At 43.0% G+C, this 20,370-nt stretch overlaps 1 long non-coding RNA gene across 1 annotated transcript in view; it reads left to right on the forward strand.

The window, feature by feature from the left end:
- LOC135050660 (uncharacterized) overlaps positions 1 to 7,634 on the forward strand; it is a 16,938-nt gene extending 9,304 nt beyond the window's left edge. Inside the window, exons 2-3 of the long non-coding RNA XR_010241725.1 lie at positions 7,389 to 7,454; positions 7,534 to 7,634. This is a non-coding gene — a long non-coding RNA (uncharacterized LOC135050660). The remainder of the gene's footprint in view (positions 1 to 7,388; positions 7,455 to 7,533) is intronic.
- The last annotated feature ends 12,736 nt before the right edge of the window (positions 7,635 to 20,370 follow it).

Consider the following 20,370-nt stretch of genomic DNA (forward strand, 5'->3'; position numbering starts at 1 on the left):
ATTGTGCATTTGTATATGATATCGACGTAGGGTATGGGCAGCTTTTCTCCATCTTTCAGTGTTCGGCTCTTCGGTGTGCTTATTAACCATTCCCTGGTTTCATTTATCTGATTCTAGTGTGTACAACATAACCTGCAGCTCCACACTCCCGAATGATGACACTAGCGCATGATGTAGTCCATTATTTCTCAGAGACCTCCTCCTGCATGCAGATTGGCAGAATCTGGGAATGCTTCCAGGACCAAAGGTGTGCACATGCAAACTGGGCACAGCCATGCATCACACCCCTGTTTCATGTCACATCCATGCGCAGAGCAGCAGTGACACAGTGACTCCATAACCTTTTCCCCATCGTGTACCAGTGCAGCCCCACAGGTGGGACAACAGGGCAGTGCCCGAAAAACTTGAATGTCCCACCCATGAGATCCTGATACACGACCACATTTAATAACCACTGTACCTGATGTAAGACTTTTTTTGTACCATATGCAGGAAAATAACTACAGGAATAAACCTCTAAATATGGCAATCAGGGTTCATTAAACCTGAATTCTATAAAATGACCAATTAATTATACTGTGCATTGTGAATGTTTAAAGATATAAAGGCAGCAAGGTGGCACAATAGTTGACATTGCTTACTTGCAACACTAGGGCCATGGGCTATTTTCCTATCTGGGCAAAGTGTGTATGTTCTTCATGTGGTTACATGGGTTTCCTTCCATAGTCCAAAAACATACTGGTAGGGTAAGTGGTTTCTGCTAAAACTGAACCCTACTTTGTTTGCTTGGTAGGGCTTTAACTGTACAGTAAGTGTCCATTTCTATTAACAAGAAGAAAACATTCCAGTTCCATGAGATAAGCAGGAGGTGTGCTGGCCCCACCCCCATGTACGTTGTAGTGTAGTGTTGCAATTCATGAATGAAACTTTAAAAAACAATGATTTTCTTGTGACATCAGTAATCCCACTGCTTCTTGGAAATCGTTTTGATTTCTTCTAATGACGAAGATTGCACTGTGGTCAACATGTGACAACGCTGCTTCAGGATGTTGTGTTGCAACAGCAAAAAGAATAAATACTTTCCAGAGAAATAGTAAAACTTACGTATTTTTATTTCTTCTAATCTACTCTCAGATGTTGAATAGGAGTATGGAAGGCTTAATCAGGGCCAAAACTAGGATTTATGTCACCCAGGGCAAGTCAATACTTTGCCCCCCCATTTGAATTACGACACACACACACACACACACACACACGCACACGCACACGCACACGCACACACACAGTAGTGCAACCTTATTACCATTACACTGCACAGTAGTACCCCTTAGTAATGTACAGAGGTTACTCGTATTCACGTTATATCACACAGTACAATCCGTTATTCCCGTTACACAATGCACCTTATACGTATTATGCCACAGAGTACAGCCCCTTATTCACAATATGCCACACAGTAGTAATGCCATTTATAGCACAATAAGCACACTGTAATAGCCCTTATACGTGTTACGCCACACAATAGTAATGCACCTTATACACATAATTCCACACAGTAGTATTACCCTGTATATGCATAATGCCACACTTTAGTAGTGCCCTTCTGCAAATTATGCCAACATTAGTAGTGCCCTTATATAATTACACCAGCACACCGATTAGAAAGTGCAGATTGATATCAGGCCTGTTGCAGCTAGTGTTCACCAAATACTTATTATGGAGAAAGCTATATCTGGTCAGCACATACTTCTCAGACCTTAAATACCAACTTCATGCTGCCCTTCCTGCTCTCCTTCAGACATTGCAGCTTATGCAGGTCAATCTTTCCGTAAAGCCCGTACACCAGCAGGTAGTAGGGGCCAGGTGCGAGTAGAGCAGTCAGCTGCTCAATGCATCAGTAGTAATGCGTAGTCTCATCGCTACCTCAAATCTGGCGCAAGTGGTACGTGCCCCCCCTAGTTGCGGCCCTCGGCTTCATAAGTAACAATGAGCCAACCAAAATAGTAAGCAATTGGGCAAAACCCTGCTGCACTGCAGGTGGGGCAGATATAACATGTGCAGAGAGAGTTAGATTTTGGTGGGTTTTATTGTTTCTGCCACACCGTAATAGCCCTTATACGTGTTACGCCACACAATAGTAATGCACCTTATACACATAATTCCACACAGTAGTATTACCCTGTATATGCATTATGCCACACTTTAGTAGTGCCGTTCTGCAAATTATGCCAACATTAGTAGTGCCTTATATAATTACACCAGCACACCGATTAGAAAGTGCAGATTGATTTCATGAAGTTAAACCACAACAACTGGCGCAGTACTCACACTGCAACAATACACACATACACTCTAATTTGGCTTATAAACGGTACTTTTTATGTTTAAATGGTAATATATATTTTAAATATTGTACACACCGTTTTTGTCATGTCAGATTTAGCGCAGTAACCAGGAGTTATAGCTTTCTCCATAATAAGCATTTGGTGAACACTAGCTGCAACAGGCCTGATATCAGGGTTTCTGCCTGTATACTGTAATTCGCCCTCCCCCATCTAATAATATATACTTGCTGAAACTACACCAATATGTATTTATGGTCCGTCACCCTTGTCTGGTCAGCACATACTTCTCAGACCTTAAATACCAACTTCATGCTGCCCTTCCAGCTCTCCTTCAGACACTGCAGTTTATGCAGGTCAATCTTTCCGTAAAGCCCGTACACCAGCAGGTAGTAGGAGCCAGGTGCGAGTAGAGCAGTCAGCTGCTCAATGCATCAGTGGTAATGCGTAGTCTCATCGCTACCTCAAATCCGGCGCAAGTGGTACGTGCCCCCTTAGGCCCCCCCTAGTTGCGGCCCTCTGCTTCATAAGTAACAATGAGCCAACCAAAATAGTAAGCAATTGGGCAAAACCATGCTGCACTGCAGGTGGGGCAGATATAACATGTGCAGAGAGAGTTAGATTTTGGTGGGTTTTATTGTTTCTGTGCATGGTATATACTGGCTGCTTAATTTCTATACTGCAATTTAGATTTCAGTTTGAACACACCCCACCCAAATCTAAATCTCTCTGCACATGTTACATCTGCCCTACCTGCAGTGCAACATGGTTTTGCCCAGTTGCTTGCTTTTTTTAGTTTGCTAACAAACCTGAATAAGGGCCTATTGCCCTGATTCAGCATGGATCGCTATTGTGCAGAAATCGCTATTTGGCAATTTCTGCACTTGTGTGCATGCACGTACAGTGCACACATGCACAAGGTCTTAAACTGTGTTCTGTAAGTCCTGGCGGGGGGAAGGGGGGGTGCAGTGAGGGGGAATTGACTCGCATTTTGTGGGCGTCGATGCAATGTTTGGGGGGCGCAGTCCGGACAACAGAGGCGTGTCCGAACCATTTATGGGGCGGGGCACAGAGGCTGCGTGACATCACATGCAGCCACTGCGAGCCTAAACATGGGAGGTAGCTGTCTGCTTCCACAGCTATGCTGCGTAGGCAGGGTGCTACCCTTATCATGCGAGCGCTTCCTGCTTAGCGAAGCGCTCTCATGTTAGGGGGCGGGACTCCCGGTATGCGGGACGGTCTTGCCCTGTGCTGGACTGCCTCCCGCATTTTAGTGTAATGAGTTGTAGTTGTGCGAATAGTCACAAACTACAACTCATGCTGAATAAGGGCCCATGCGTATTGCAGAATGTACGCTTATTTCAACAAAATTACTTATGAATTTAGGGAGTGAAAATGAAGAGGGAACCAATTTGCAACAGATTATAATGGGTGGATCAGCACAAATGAGATGAGTATAAATAAACCAAACAATAGTATACTCCCAGTCTGCAACATGACATTTTGTTCTGTTAGAAGATAAAGTTGAGAGAGATAAATTGCCAACCAATCAGCTCCTATCTGTCACTTTACAGGTTGTGCTTGGAAAATGACAGGAACTGACTTGTTGGCACACTATCTCTCCCAAGCTTTGATAAGTCTTTACTTTGTATATGCAGTGTCCACACAAAAAAAAAATCTTGTTTTCCTCGGAAGACTTCCAAAAAATATAATTAGCCTACTTATTACACCTAACAAACTGTATGAGGTGTGTGTATTTACTGTATTTTAATTTTTTTTAATGTAACTAACAAGAAATACTTAGTTGTTTTTGCTTTGGCATTACTATACCTACAAGAGCACAAAACAAGATTCTATATAAAGGGTTTAACAATAAAATTTGCATTTGATAATTATAATTCATTATTATGATTTGTAATTTGCTAATTTTCAATGTCTAGAATTAAACTCAAATTATGTGTAAGAATAATATTATAACCCAACAAAGCAAACCATTCTGAAAATCAGATTAACGAAGGGGAGTCCTGTTTTTATTTGACCCAAGATGGTGGAGATATTGGCATTATAACTTTGATCCCCAACCTACGACTCAATGGCTGGAATCAAGAAATCACAATTAATGGTGGCTCTCTAGGTAACATGACTGAAGGAGGTGGATATACTGGTAATGGATGTAATTAAGGCCGGCAGATTACAGTACTGAAGTAGCTAGACTGGCAGGACACACAGGACACAAGCCAGTTATCTATGTACAGTAACCCAAGGACACAAGCCAGTTATCTCTGAAACCCCCGGACTCAAGTCAGTAATCTCTGGAACCACTGAACAGAAGCAAACCATCTCTGGAACCTCCGGACACAAGCCAGTAATTTCTGGAACTACTGCACACAAGCCAGTCATCTGTGGAACTACTGGACACAAGGTAGTCATCTCTGAAACTTTAGAACACAAGCCAATCATTTCTGGAACTCCACTACACAAACCAATCATCTCTGGAACCATAAAATAGAAGGCAGCAGCTGGAATCTCAGAAGAAAGCAGAGATTGAAAACTAGTGGTCAAATTGATGTGATTTAGATGTCTCTTCTGTTCATTCTCTTTGCATTTTGTTAAATGATAAATAGAAACTATTAACACTTCTATTTTTGAAAGCATTCTCCCCTTGCAGGATTATTTCCACACTTGCCTAAGGGGCCTATTTATCACCATCCTCATCTTGGATGCGGATGTCATGTGAAAAAATCGCCCAAACTCGCACTGTGATAATTGATTACATTGCAGGGATGTATCAATTATCGCATGCAGGGACAGAGCTTGCGGTCTAGTTCTGTTCCTGCGATGCCTCTTCGCAGCATCATCTGGGTATTTTTCATAAAAAAATACCCCAATGTCCTGCTGCACATGCGCAGGACATCAGACACACATAGCTGATCACTGGAGCCGGGTCCCGCTCAGCTTTCTCTGCCAGGGGCAGAGAAAGCTGGGCAAATGTCTCCCTATCACAGTGTTGCCCTGTGATCTCGCCAGCCTGAGCTGGCGAGATTATCACAGGGCACACTACGGTATTTTTTCAAATTTATTTTTTTTAGTAAATCTGGTCAGATCGCATTTCCCATTATAAGTATGGGAAATGCGATGTGGCTTACTAAAAAAAAGTGAATTAAAGGGTTTGGAGTAGTTTTTCATAAAAAGTGCTCCAAATGCCATTTAATACATTTAGGTGATACTAAAATAATGTGAAAAGGGTGTGTAAACACCCTTTATCACATTATTTTAGTCAATTGGTGAGCCATATGTGTGCTTTGGCTGGGGGCTCCTCTTGTAGGGGGGGCCCGAGGTACTGAACCCCCGTGCTCCCCCTTAATCCGGCTCTGTTGCAGGCACTTAGTTTTGTTCCATATAGCATATGTCTTAAACTTATTCTTCTCATTAGACCTTTATCTTCATATGCATTTTACAGGACTGTCCACATGTCCTTAGCTACCACTTTCCCACTGACAGTTGAATAGACATGCTGCTCCACAGCTAAACTTATCGTCCGAATGGATCTGTCTACATCATCTGGGTTTGGACTTGCTCCCGGGTCTATAGTAACCTTCTACAACTTTTCCCGCTAAAGCTGCATCTCCATGGCAAACTACCATGTAGCATAGTTCTCTGAATCTTTCAGCTTAGCAAAGTTCATGCTGTGTCCTATATTATACATCCTTTCTGGACTTGTATAAAATGTCACTTTAAACTGTGACACTGTGATTATTCACCAGCACTCTGCCCATAACCTGTTGGCAGAGTGTTCTGGGCTATCTGGTGCAGTGACATCAGTCCACACACTTGGTAACTTAAACAGTAATGCAGGTTTATTTAGTGACTCAGGTGACACAGATGTAACACTAATATCGGTAATCAAGAGCCCTTATATCACACAGGGTAACAGCATTAGGTAGTGGTACTTATCAGAAGATGTGTGTGGTGGTGAAGCATGGAGGACTGCACAGCCGTGCAGTCTAACTCCAACTGTAGAGAAGATGATGCATGCATTAGAACAGAGCCATGCATTATGTGGGGGTGGTCCAGACAACACAGGCGGTTCTGGACCGTTTACGGGCTGGCTGCGTGGCATAACATGTCCAAGAAAAAAGATGGAGCCGGACCATCTGCCATCGCAGCCAGACTGCGCAGGCAGGGGTTGCCCTCTAATCGATGCCTTTACACTTAAATTGTGAATGCATTGTAGGGCAGAGCAACATGCTGTGCGAACTTGTCTTGTGCTGGGCGGCCCCTAGCATGTGAGTAGATGGACAAAGATCTTGCTGCAGAAGCAAGACCTACGTCCATCTTTGAATAGCCCCCATAATGTCTTATTTTGCAGTATTTACTTTGCAATGTAATGGCTTCAATGTAGCTTAGCATCCTCTAAAAATTGTCAGTTATTGTTGTGTCAGTTGTTTAATACTTTTTTGTTGTTGTTGGGGGGTGGGGAGGGGGGGTGTAATACAAGTTTTGGGAACCAGGGGTCCAGGAGAAGACGTATCCATGCAGGTCAGAACTTGTTTGCATTGTTTTTATCATTGTTTTTCTTGTGCTTTATGTAAGGTCAAAGCCCACAATTATTATTATTTTTAGTATTTGCCCTAAAACTGTCATACTGCAGGTTTTGCATAGTCTGGGTTTCAGGCCCTGCTGAGATTATCGTAGCACATGCTGGGCTGTCTATTTATTCAGCAGATGGGGTTACATTTTTAATGCTAAGAGAGATGTCGCAGTTATTCACACTTTAATGCATGTATAATACATCTGTTCATTATATTTGTTTATCAAATAATTCTGGATTTAGTATTGCAGACCTTATAAAAGTAACACCCCATTTATAGCCTGGGCCATGTAAATAACAGAAACCCATTTTATATTTTAATAAAGAATACAAATATGATCATTTTATATCCACAAGTTTTTATCAGTAGAAAAAGTTTAACTAAATACAAATATATTGGTCATAAGCAATATGGACTTTAAAGAAGTAATTCTTTTTACACTTTTAATTCACAGTACCCCCATCAGTATCTCACAGCCAGCCTGCAAGCCAAACACAGTCTGATGAGGAGGAACAGCCTGGTAAGTACGTGGTCAAACCTTTTCATCCAACATAGTAACATCAAATATTGTGTATCTTGAAACATTTTGTTGCTTTTAGATCCTTCCACTTCTGCAACATCCAGGCAGAGTATTACATGATTACATGTCATAAGCCTCCAAGACGCAGCCCTTTGCCCTCCCAGGAGGAGACTGCTGGGCTCCCCACATTTTGAAGGTGAGTTTGTGAAAAGAACACATACATATTAATATTGCACAACACACAAACAAGCAATACAAAAGCACACTTGGCAAGTATTTTAAATGATACAAAGGTTCTGTTGTCAGGATATTCAGACTGTTGTATTTGTGACAAATATTTGTGCTTTTAGGCATTTCCCCACACAACAAACTTTAATAAATGCTATGTTGTGTACAACATTTACATATAGAAAACAATACTTAGCCACATGTCTATCATAGGTTCTGATGACAACATCCATGAAGCTGAGGTCAGCCTGTAGTGGGGGAAGATGTCATGGTGACAATGAATTTGTATCAATCTGATCACCCCACCAATGCAGCCACCCCCACAATGCAGTCTTCCATAGCCCTATTAGCCCCTACCACTCCTCCTCAACCGCTATACCCTGGGCATTGGCAAAATAAGACAGACTTTCAGACACAACAGTTGTCCCTGCTGACCTCTCAGGTTTGTCAGTTATCCTCATTAAACAAAATGGCACCCAGGCGTAAACGCCACAGGAATTCCCAAACAAATTATCTTGGTCAAATTGCAAATACGTTGGACTTCAACAACCATTTCCAAGACACCTTGGCACTCATGCAGGAATCTAATCTGATCGGTTCCATGAAAGTGCAATGACAGTTTTTTTTCCAAAGTGCAATCATTTTATGCAGGTTTGACTCTTACAAAAGTAAGGTTTAATTTAAAATAAGTTTGTTTTTTTTTGCAAATATCTGTTTTGTTCTTGAGTACAAATCAATTTAGATAATTATTTAAGTATTCATGGGCAAGGTATATGTGTTTCCTTTATCTTAATATTTTATATTTGACCAACATCTCACAACATCTTTACATTTCTCCTGATAAAAAAATGGGCCTGTGTATGTTTAGATTTTTAATGTATTAATGAGGTACAGGACAGAGATATTCTTCAAAGGAAAAAACTATTAGACCACAAGGACACATGCTGAAACCACAAGGTGGTAGGTTCAAAGGATGCTTTTTTTTTTTTTTTTAAAGTGACTTTACAGAAAGGGTAGTGGATAGGTGGAATAACCTCCCACAATAGATATAAGGATATCCTTACAAAGAACTAAGGATCAAACAGGGTTGAGGTTACCAAAAGGTAAAAAAAAAAAAAAAAGGACAGACTAGATGGGCCAAATGGTTCTTGTCTGCCATCAAATTCTATGTTTCTATGTTTAATGTTTGATTTTATATTGTGACAATACAAATATAATGGGTTCTATAGGCATCATAATTGTGTTGCACACTGAGTTCAAGTTAAAACAAATGAAAACAAGCTGCTGATGAGTTGGTCTATTTAAAACTTGTATTTTGGCCCGATTTTGCCTAACTCTCGGGTGTGTTTGCAAAACATGATTCTTGGTAAATTTCCATGTTGTATTGATCCCTATGGAAAGTACTTGCGAGTTTGGCCAATGGTGTATTTGATTGTATTAGCATAAAAGCCTGTGTTTGGAAATTTAATTAGATAGAATGTTCCCGTGTTTGCCTTTAGCAAATTTCTGTGTTTAAAAAAATGGGCAAACACACCCAGGAATACTAGTTCTGGCAAACATGATCCCCAGTAATTTTTGCCCTAACAGTTGGTATCTCTTCTAGAGTCATAGGCTGGTTTGTTTATGCAAAAACATCTAAATTTGGCTCCTTTGTTATGTTAGCAGTCACATGACTACAAGTAACAGCAATAAGAGCCAATGGAACATATGGAAACGAGCAAGACACTAATCGTGAAAGACCATGAAGATGAGGGAAGCGAGATCTGGCAGCACAAAAGGACATATAGAAGCAGCGCTGGACCTTGTCAGCTCCCAACGGTTCCCAGCATTGCCTAAAACTATGTGACTGAAGTAACTGGCTTGCGTGCTACTGGAAGAGTCCATAAACAACCCAAACAAGAAAAGGACAAGGTCAAAGTGGAGCCAAAAAATACCAGAAGATCAGTGCGAAAAATACAACAGAAGTCTCAGCATTTACAGTGTAAACAGTAAGCACACAACAAAGACTTCACACATCTAGGCATTTAGCAAAAAACACTTTTCTAACTGTAGTGTGTTGTTCCAAAAGGCCCCTTAAAGGGTAACAATGAAGGATGAGCTGCAGCTGCTTGGGATTGGTGAACACAGACTGAGCACATTCAGGCACTTAGTAAAAAGACTACAGCGGAATAAAATGACAATGAGCTGCTCCTAGAACACAGAAAACAAAGTTTATCTCTTAATTAAACAAGAGGAGGATTGTGACAAAGCTTTAATCAAAATTTGTAATCTCACTTCACTGGTATCTTTCCATCATACTCATTCAGTGACTACTACTGTTCTGCAAAAATACTAATTCTGTCTCAAACTCTCTCAGATAACAGTCCTATCTTATAGCTGTCGTGTGCCTCCCCTCTTCTATGGAGGCTTGCAGACACTTGTCTCCCATGCTCGTTTTCCTTAACTTATTAGGCTCTCTGCAGCCAAGCACGACACTCTACAGAGATTGCACTGACTATGGCTGTCAGTGATTTCATCATTGCTAAACTTCTCTAGTGCATTTAACACTGCTGACCACACTTTTCTCATACAAACATTATACTTCCTAGGTCTTCAGAACACTGTCCTATCCTCATCCTCATTCTGCTTATCATATCACTCTTTTCTCTGATTCCTCTATTAGCTGGAATTCAATAAGACTCTGTCTTATTCAGCTTCAGTTGCAATTCTGCGATTGAAGCAGAACTGCAACTGCTGAGAACTGCACAGCATATTAAAAGTCCACCCAGAAAAAGCCACCCCCCAATGTGTTCGTAATTCTGCGAATGCAGCTGCAGAATTGCGAATGCATAACAAAAATTGAGCACCATCGACAGTTGCGGATGACCCAGGGCTACTCAGAATAATGAGAATGCAGTTGGACCGGGCCCAATGTTTTAAGTCACAGCAATCGCAGCTGACGTCAGATGCACGCCCCGAAAGCAGCCATGACACGCCTGCGTTTTCTCAACCACTCTCCGCAATCTCCATGTGTATGCCTACGAATGACCGCAGCCTATCAATCATCCTGCGATCGCATCTTGGCAAGATGTGATCACAGCAGAATCGCAGAGTTGTGCACGTGCAATGCATTTGCAGCGTATGCGCAGATGGCTGATAATCCTCCGATCTACGATTTTGTAACTGAAGCTGAATAAGGCCCTCAGACCGATGCCCTCACACACTGCATGGGCCTGATTCTGAGTCACACCCAGATGTGGCATACAGCTTATGCCAATGTTGCAGTCGATTTTCGTAAAGCAGAGACATATACAGTACTTTCAGCCCCTTGCTGCAGTGAATTCCTGTATTGGTGCGTCTTCAGATGCACCATCATGTGCACCATCAAAACTTGCACCAGCATTATGGCAGGTGCAATTTCTACAACATGCCCAGAGCGGCTCAGCCACCCTGTTACCTCCAAGGATTCACCACTATATTCCACAGACCAAGCATTCAATTCTGTTCTGTGTCTCTGAGCTAGCAATCGGGACGTATGCGCTGTGTGACTGGAATACATACGCAGACATAAAACATCGGCATCTACACTGTGCTCCTCCAAACTTTGCCTGAAAATTAACCTCTTCAACTAGACTTTTTACAATTCAGAAACTACATTCATAACCTCCATAGCTGCTGTACTAATTACCATCCATGTACACAGTTCACACAAAACTTACATGTGTTCTTTTCCTACAGTATTCTCAAACAACCATTTGACCCCTAAATCAATACTGCTGTTTCACTGGATCACTTATCCTCAACAAATCCCGTTTTAGCTTTGCAATCTGTCAGAGACAATGGCCCTCATTCCGAGTTTATCGCTCGCTAACTGCTTTTAGCAGCAGTGCACACGCTAGGCCGCCGCCCTCTGGGAGTGTATCTTAGCTTAGCAGAATTGCGAACAAAAGATTAGCAGTTCTGCAATTAAATATTTCCCTGCAGTTTCTGAGTAGCTCCAGACCTACTCCTAGATTGCGATCACCTCAGTCAGTTTAGTTCCTGGTTTGATGTCACAAACAAGCCCTGCGTTCGGCCAGCCACTCACCCGTTTCTCCAGCCACTCCTGCGTTTTAGCCTGCCACGCCTGTGTTTTTTAGCACACTCCTGGAAAACGGTCAGTTTCCACCCAGAAACACCCACTTCCTGTCAATCACTCACCGATCAGCAGAGCGACTGAAAATCGTCGCTCGGACCTGTGTAAAATTGCGTAGTTTTGTGTGAAAATACTTAGCGCGTGCGCCCTGCGGCCCATACGCATGCGCAGAATTGCCCATTTTTAGCCTGATCGCTATTCTGTTAAAAGCGGCAGCGAGCAAACAACTCGGAATGACCACCTATAAGCAGTGTGGGGCACTTAGCCATATCTATTTTAGATCTGATTCTCAGTTGGATGCTGTTGTAGCCATCCTTGCATCTTTTCCCACTGCACAGCACTTCCTTGGTGTACAGCCATGTATCCAAAGGTGCAAGGACTCAGACACCCACTCGCGGCCCTGTAATCGTACAAGCAATGCCCTTTTACCTCTACATCTGTTGGTTATTACCCAGCTGTTTTATTACTGTGTTTGTTCCCAATTGTACAGAATATGCTGGCTCTGTATAAATGAATGTCAATAATATTTCATTATTTGGAACAAAATGTACTTTCATCTATTTTCTACCTCCAGCTAATAAATGGATTCTATTGTGTACATCAGGGCCAAGTCATTATAGAGAAAGCATATGACCTGGCCATCCAGACCAATGCAATTGCTGGCCTTGTTATCCAACAGCACTCAGCATCTGAGTCTTCACATGAAGCTCAGTGGTGGAGCTCAGCGACTATGGCAGGCTGCCAGTGTCTGCATACAGACAATACTGTCTGCGATCAGACAATACTGTTTATCTGAACACCAGCTGTTCAAGAGTTTTGCATCATGTATTTTGATTACTTACAGTATAATAGACCAGTTATGAACTGATTAATTGTATAATTAGGTTTTGAGCATTTTCAGTGGAAGCTGCAGGTTTCAGAAAATCTTGAGGTTTGGTACTGAGTATGTACTTTCACTATTTTATGTACTAAAACTTTTAATTGTGAACGGATCTTTGGTGAGCTGATAGGTACAGTAATATCAGAAACATCATTAGATTTGCAGAGGGTACATTTGTTATGTGCTGGTGGTGTTGTCGGTGGCAGGGGGTGGAGTCATGTGCAGAGTCAACTTTAAATATAGTTCTTTTTCCAGTCTCTGCTGGTAAAAGAACTAAGGTCACTTAGGGCCTTAACTAGGGGTCATGTTGGCCCTCACAAAGTGAAGAATTTGATGCCCCAACTAGGGAAGCCAATCCCGGGCCATTTTTTCAATCCCGGGTATTGGGATTGAAAAATGGGCAATCCCGGGATTGGCTTTTAACTATGTGGCCGCCCCCTAGCCCCGCACACATAACTCACCATATACCAGGGGTGGGTGGGGAACATCCTCCGCTCTCTCCTGGCGGCTCTCAACGGCGTATGACAACGCAGCGTGACCTCTCACGCTGCGCTGGGGAGCCGTAAGAAGGAAGCCAGGCAGCGTCTGAGTGTCCTGTGGACGCTCAACGCTGATCCCTCAATCCCCGGGATTGGAAGCTCCAATCCCGGGATTGAATCCCAGCCGTTTTTGGCCCTAAATCCCGGGATCCCGCCGATCCCGGGATTGGCCACCATAGCCCCAACCATCAACCATATATTCATTTTTGCTTTTAATATGTCCATCCAGGGGTGCTCTGTCTGTTGTTTCTGAAAGGAGTGCTCTGTCTGCTGTATCTGTCCAGGCAGGGGTGCTCTGTCTGCTGTATCTGAACAAGGGGTGCTCTGTCTGCTGTATCTGAACAAGGGGTACTCTGTCTGCTGTATCTGAACAATGGGTGCTCTGTCTGCTGTATCTGAACAAGGGGTGCTCTGTCTGCTGTATCTGAACAAGGGGTGCTCTGTCTGCTGTATCTGAACAAGAGGTGCTCTGTCTGCTGTATCTGAACAATGGGTGCTCTGTCTGCTGTATCTGAAAAAGGGGATATAGTTATGTGACCAGCGGTCAGGAGTAATATATTTTATTTCATACTCATACATGTATTGTGTGACACTGTTGGTGCAATGAAACCATAGTGTTAGATTATTATCTGTGACTCATACACGTATTGTGACACTGTAGGTGGTATATTTTTTGTACAAATTGTGGTGTGTGTTGTACCCCACTTGGTTCGTGTTTGTTGATAGATATGGAGGACGAACAATTAAGAAGAGATGCATGTCTGTCAACATCATCTACTAAGGCCGATGCCAAAGGGCATAGGCGGTTTAAATCAGGGCATGTAAAATCATAGAAAAAGTTAAAGCTGGATTAGTAAAAGTCAGATTAGTACAATAGCAAATAAAAATTGTTGACTTTGCAATAAAGGCCATCACCAATGCACCCAATTAAATCAAATTACTAATCAATCTTTCCTTCCACTACATACATACTCTACCTCCATTGGGCCCCAAATCTAGTTAATTAATTAACACTAAAATTAGTTTATATTGTTCAAAAACATACATATTTACAACACTGTACATACTGTTGTAAAGCTGGCCGAGGCAACCTGAGGCGCTCCACTTGCGGGGCCGGCAAACAGCATGGATCCTGGGAGTTATAGTTCAGCTGGAGAGCCACAGGCAGCTTTTCTCTGATGTAGAACAGCAACTCTTGGTCCCATTATCCACTTCAACCACCCAGAGCATAAAATAAACATATGTTTACAGTGTGTACTATTAGCACCTCCAAAAACAAGATATAGCATAGCTGTCACCCATTTATGGTCTGCTCCCTATGGTTATCAATATTCATAAGGATGTGGCACAAAATGGATGTACACAGTTAGCGACAGGTGCTCTGTAGATGTCACTCAGATCATGTTTTAGATGGTTGGTTGAACTTGGTTCACAATTCACATAGGATTGGACACAAATTGGCTTCAGCGAGCCTGCTCCGATATAGGCCCAAAACATATCTGTGCAATGATACAAACAAGTCAAACACTGCATGATATCTTCTGACAAACTCTCCACGCTCAAATAGCAAACCTTCTCCAGATATCTTTCAGGAACAGAAGAGCTTGATCCTAATTTGAAAATAATTTTCATGGATGATTAGCAAACCTTCTCCATGTTGAATATATCTTTGAAGAACAGAAGAACTTGATCCTAATTTTAAAATAATTTTAACAGATTATTACAGCATTTAAAATTGCTGCCCACTCCTGTCGCTTAGCTTAGTCATCCAGCTACCACTGTGCAACCTTTAGCCTAAACTGGATGGATACAATATTGTGAGCTGTGAGATGAAAAATGCTCTGGAAATGAGTGGAAATTAATGTTATTGAGGTGAATAATACTGTAGGAAAAAAAACAGGCCCAAATTCTGTGATTTTGGCTGTTTGTATGATTAAAAAAAAGATCCAAAACAAATACAGATCCAAAATTTTCAAGTGAGGTTTTGGTAAAACAAATAGAGATCCAAAACACAAAGGAGATACAGATCCAGAACAAGAACCCAAAACCTGAGATTTGGGCCGGCGCACATGCCTTCTGGTAATGGTAGCACACTGGCACCTAATGAACGTTATTTTTTGACAGTTTATTTCATTTTATTTTTAACATGTTGCCTGTATTAAACACACAACTCAGTGCCTCACAGTGCTGCATTCCACAGCTCTTCACTGATGCAGTCACAGAAGTGATGCACCCCACAGCCCTTCACTTACAGTCTTACATAGTCCTATAGTGCTACAGCCACAAGTGCCAATGATGACCATTCACTGATCCCAGTGGAGGGGTGTAGTATGGTATGCCGGCGGTCAGGCTTCCGGTGCCGGTATGGTGGCCGCCGGTATACCATACTACACCCCATACCGACAGTTAGGCGAGCAAAATGAGCCCCTTGCGACCTCGCTGCGCTTGCCATGCTGTGGGCACGGTGACGCGCTACGCACGCCATGCTATTTATTCTTCCTCCAGGGGGGTCGTGGACCCCCAAGAGGGAGAATAGGTGTCGGTATGCCAGGTGTCGGGATTCCGGCACTGGTATACTGAGCGCTGGGATCCCAACAGCCGGCAAACTGAATACCACCCCAGTGGAGGCATTCCTGCGTAGCTAGTTTTCCGTTCTTTCCAGGTTACCCTAGAAGGCTCCGGCCCGTGTCCTAGACCCGTTCCAGTGTCATAATAGTCGCCTCGGTGGACTGAAGGTGGGGATGAGACATGTAAGGTAAGGGATTTACTTAGGACCACACCCCCATGCCTCACACACATCCAATGCTATTTTACTTGTCTTTCTTGAGTCCCGCTTTGGATCTGCAGTCTCGGTAAAAAAATCACTGGCAAAATTTGGGGCCGTGCATGCGTAGTAGGGTTTTAGTTTCCGAAACATGGCGGGTCCCATGTTTCCGGATACCTGTGCATGCGCAGTAGACTCTGGCACAATGCCAGAGTCTACTGCGCCCCCTCTGTTAAAACACCTCTGCTCGAAACTATTGTTTTCATAAAGCCGAATCCAAACATATCTAGTTATTATTATTATACATTGCTAGAATTGTGGTTCCCATATAAAGTACACCTGTATTGTTTAGAAGATGTCAAAAACAATAACATGATATATAAAAAGGCATTTTTCTCCTACTAGTAATACAGACATTATTCACTCACCATCTGTCTCTTAGCTGTTAGTATCTGAAATCTGCTTTGTCTTCCATAAAAGTCTAGTTTGATAAAGATAGAACAGAACCACTGTGAAGTAGTGTACACATTTATCTAATCACAGTGGTTCTTTATATTCAGTAAACTGTTACTTTACTGCCATCTACAGGTAACAGGAGAGACGTCAACCAGCGACAAAAAAAAAGACGTTTTATGAAAAGCATTAAGTATGCAGCTGCATAGATGTGTAATAGCACACAGATGGCAAAGATTGTAGCTTAGTTACGCTATTCTGTGCTCTCTGACCCCTGAGGCCACTTTTTGCACAAGGGTCTTTGGTTGGCCTACGGCGACTCCATAGGGCGTTTTATGAGGCAGGTGTTTTTGGGACCACCATTGCCACAAAAGTAATGATGGTCACATTTTCTCAGTGGCCAGATGAAGATATCGTATGAAACAACAGTCCCCCTATAAACGAAGGAACCTCTGAGATGAACTGGGTTCAGAGAGCCATATGTCCACACCAACCTGGACTTGGGGCAACTATTATAGAAATCTGACCTGTACCTCAATCCTAAAACAAGTATTCCTGTTTGGACTAACTGGAACATTGGGAATACACAGCGTTTGTTAGACTATATATGCCAAATCCAGTAGGATGCACAACCAGACCTCTAAAAAGAAAAATAAACGAGCATATAAACAACATTAACCCTTAATGCATAGAGGTCACTACAATGGACAGCTGTGTCATTATCTTCTAAATAAACTATCTTTTGATATCACTAGTGCATTGTGTCCTCTTCTTAGGATCTCTACCAAAATTAGAAGGTATGGCAATTAGTGAAGTTTTTAATTTCTACAAAAATAATAAGGTCAAAATAAAATGGCTGAGAAGAGATTACCAGCACCGAGCGCATCAGGGATCTCTGTTAAATTTTTTTTACTCAAAGACAGCAAAGCAGGTACAAATATAAATTCAAGGAAAGTAATGTTTAGGGCATAGGACCCTATTCAGTAAGGATTGCAAATTCTGATTTTTAGCAGAATTTGCAATCCTTTGACTCTCATGCTGGGAGCTGCCCATCGCAGGGCAGGCCACCCAGCATGCTAACTGCCGCCCCCCATCTGCGTCCACGCACTAATTGTGGTCACACCGCAATTAGTGTGCGGTCGCAGAAATTAGGTAAGCCTTCCACCGGAGCAGCCTGGCTGCGACGGCAGGAGGGCCGCCGCCATCTTTTTGATCGAAGTGGCTGTCATGCATCTGCCCCAATAATGCCCATGCCATGCTCCCCATTGGAGCCACCATGCTTCCATTTCCCTGCCCCCACAACACTCCGTCTCCGCTTTGGAAACGGAGTGTTGCTGTCCTGCGAATGCCCCTGCCTGTCAATCAGGCAGAAGCGTTCGCAAATACTGCGGGTCACCTGCAGTAAATGCGGGTGCATGTGCAGGATGGGCCCTGCGCATGTGCCAGCGGGTCGAACGTAAAAATTCCGGTTGGGTCGCGATTTGCATCCAACCTGAATTAGCCCCATAATGTGGTAGGTGTTTTGATCAAATACTCAATTTATTTTATTCACTGTTGATGTAAACTCATATGTCCACTTCATTGAACATCAAAGATCCAAACTGCATGCAAGGCTTATCCTGGCATATAGGCCTTAACCCAAATATCTTCCTCATATTTATAGCCATATACTGTATACAAATTTTGAGAGCTGATAGCATTATATCTATCATTATGTTATCTTAACTTATTTAAATTGTAAATTATTTCAAATTACTATCATTAGCAGCAGCTGTGGTAGTAGTATTGAACTCTTTACAAGCATTGTTTCATAGGGTATAGGTCGTTAGGTCGACAGTCATTAGGTAGAGCAGTATTGGTTGACATGCATTATGTCGACAGGGTCACTGGGTCGACATGGTCATTAGGTCGACATGTACTAGGTCGACAGGTCAAAAGGTCGACATGAGTTTTTTTCTTTTTTGGGTGTCGTTTTCTTCATAAAGTGATGGGGAACCCCAATTAGTGCACCGTGTGCTCCGCTATCGCTGCGCTCAGCACAGGTTACCATTCCCAATTGTAGTCCACGTGGATCGTGAAGTATGAAAAAGTCCAAAAATAGGAAAAAAATTTTAAAAACTTGTGTCGACCTTTTGACCTGTCGACCTAGTACATGTCGACCTAGTGACCCTGTCGACCTAATGCATGTCAACCTACAGTGTTCAACCTAATGACTGTCAACCTAAGTGGTGTCGACCTAATGACCGTATCCGGTTTCATATTCTCTAGACATCAAAAGCAGGTGTACTGCTTTATACCGACGGTCGGTATCCCAGCGCCCAGCATACTAGCTCTGGGAACCCGACCGACGGAATGCCGACAGCGGGGCGTGTGCAAAAGAGCCCCTTGTGGGCTCGCTGCACTCACCATACCAGGGATGTTGTGGACACCCCAAGACGGAGAATAGTTGACGGTATACCGGCTGTTGGGATTCCTGCACCAGTATACTGAGCGCCGGGATCCCGACAGCCGGCATATCGAATGCCTCTATCAAAAGCATCTAACAACAGGATTAGGTACAGAGTAGTATAATGGGTACAGTGGATCTCATAGATTAGTGTGTGGCAATGTAGTGTATATGCACAAAGATGCAAAAACAGGAGATGGTACATTCGGGTGTCTTTCACTTCCTTGATGTGACTTGTGTAAATGCATGGCTCCTGTATCCAATGTTTGGATTCAATGACAAGAATCAGTTGGATTTCAAAGCATCCATTGCTCAAACATTGATCAATGCTGATCTATGGAGCAACTTTGAAGTAGAGGACCAAGTGAGACAGCACCCCGTTGAAGCGCAGAGCTGTATCAAAGCACCCCTGAAATCAGATTCAGTGTGGGAAATCACTGGTCAAAGCTTATGGATGCAAAACAGGTGCCCCGATGCAGTTTGTATACCTGTATGTTAATCTAAAGAACATCTGCATGAGGTGTCTTCAACTTTTGTGTCCATGGTGCTTCTCCAACATTCACACCAAGGGGTATATTTACAAAGATTCGTGTTTTGGCCGTTTTTAAGGGTGTTTGAACTCGAATGGTATCGGGTGCATTTTACTGCAACTTTTTGAATTCTGATACGATCATTCACTAAGCTGCCGAGTTTTACACAATCGTTTTTTCCGATGTCGATGTGATTCGCAATATCGGGCAGTGTTTTACGGGAGTGATGAGTAAAACACTGCCTGAAAAAACACAAGGAATCCCGGCCGGATCTGTGAGATCCGTGCAGGGCTTCATTGTGTACCTTAAAAAGTTGATTAAAGTCTTAAAAAATCTGGAAAAAATTGCGTGGGGTCCCCCCTCCTAAGCACAACCAGCCTCGGGCTCTTTGAGCCGGTCCTGGTTGAAAAAATATGGAGAAAAAACTGACAGGGGTTCCCCCATATTTAATCAACCAGCACTGGGCTCTGCGCCTGGTCCTGGTTCCAAAAATACGGGGGACAAAAAGCGTAGGGGTCCCCCGTATTTCTGAAACCAGCACCGGGCTCCACTAGCTGGGGAGATAATGCCACAGCCGGGGGACACTTTGATATAGGTCCCTGCGGCCGTGCCATTAAAACCCCAACTAGTCACCCCTGGCCGGGGTACCCTGGAGGAGTGGGGACCCCTTCAATCAAGGGTTCCCCCCCCTCCAGCCACCCAAGGGCCAGGGGTGAAGCCCGAGGCTGTCCCCCCCATCCAAGGGTGGCGGATGGGGGGCTGATAGCCTTGTGTGAAATTGTGAATATTGTTTTTAGTAGCAGTACTACAAGTCCCAGCAAGCCTCCCCCGCAAGCTGGTACTTGGAGAACCACAAGTACCAGCATGCGGTGGAAAAATGGGCCCGCTGGTACCTGTAGTACTACTACTAAAAAAATACCCCAATAAAAACAGGACACACACACCGTGACAGTACAACTTTA

This window comes from Pseudophryne corroboree, chromosome 2 (genome assembly GCF_028390025.1).
Source record: "Pseudophryne corroboree isolate aPseCor3 chromosome 2, aPseCor3.hap2, whole genome shotgun sequence".
Classification (NCBI taxonomy): domain Eukaryota; kingdom Metazoa; phylum Chordata; class Amphibia; order Anura; family Myobatrachidae; genus Pseudophryne; species Pseudophryne corroboree.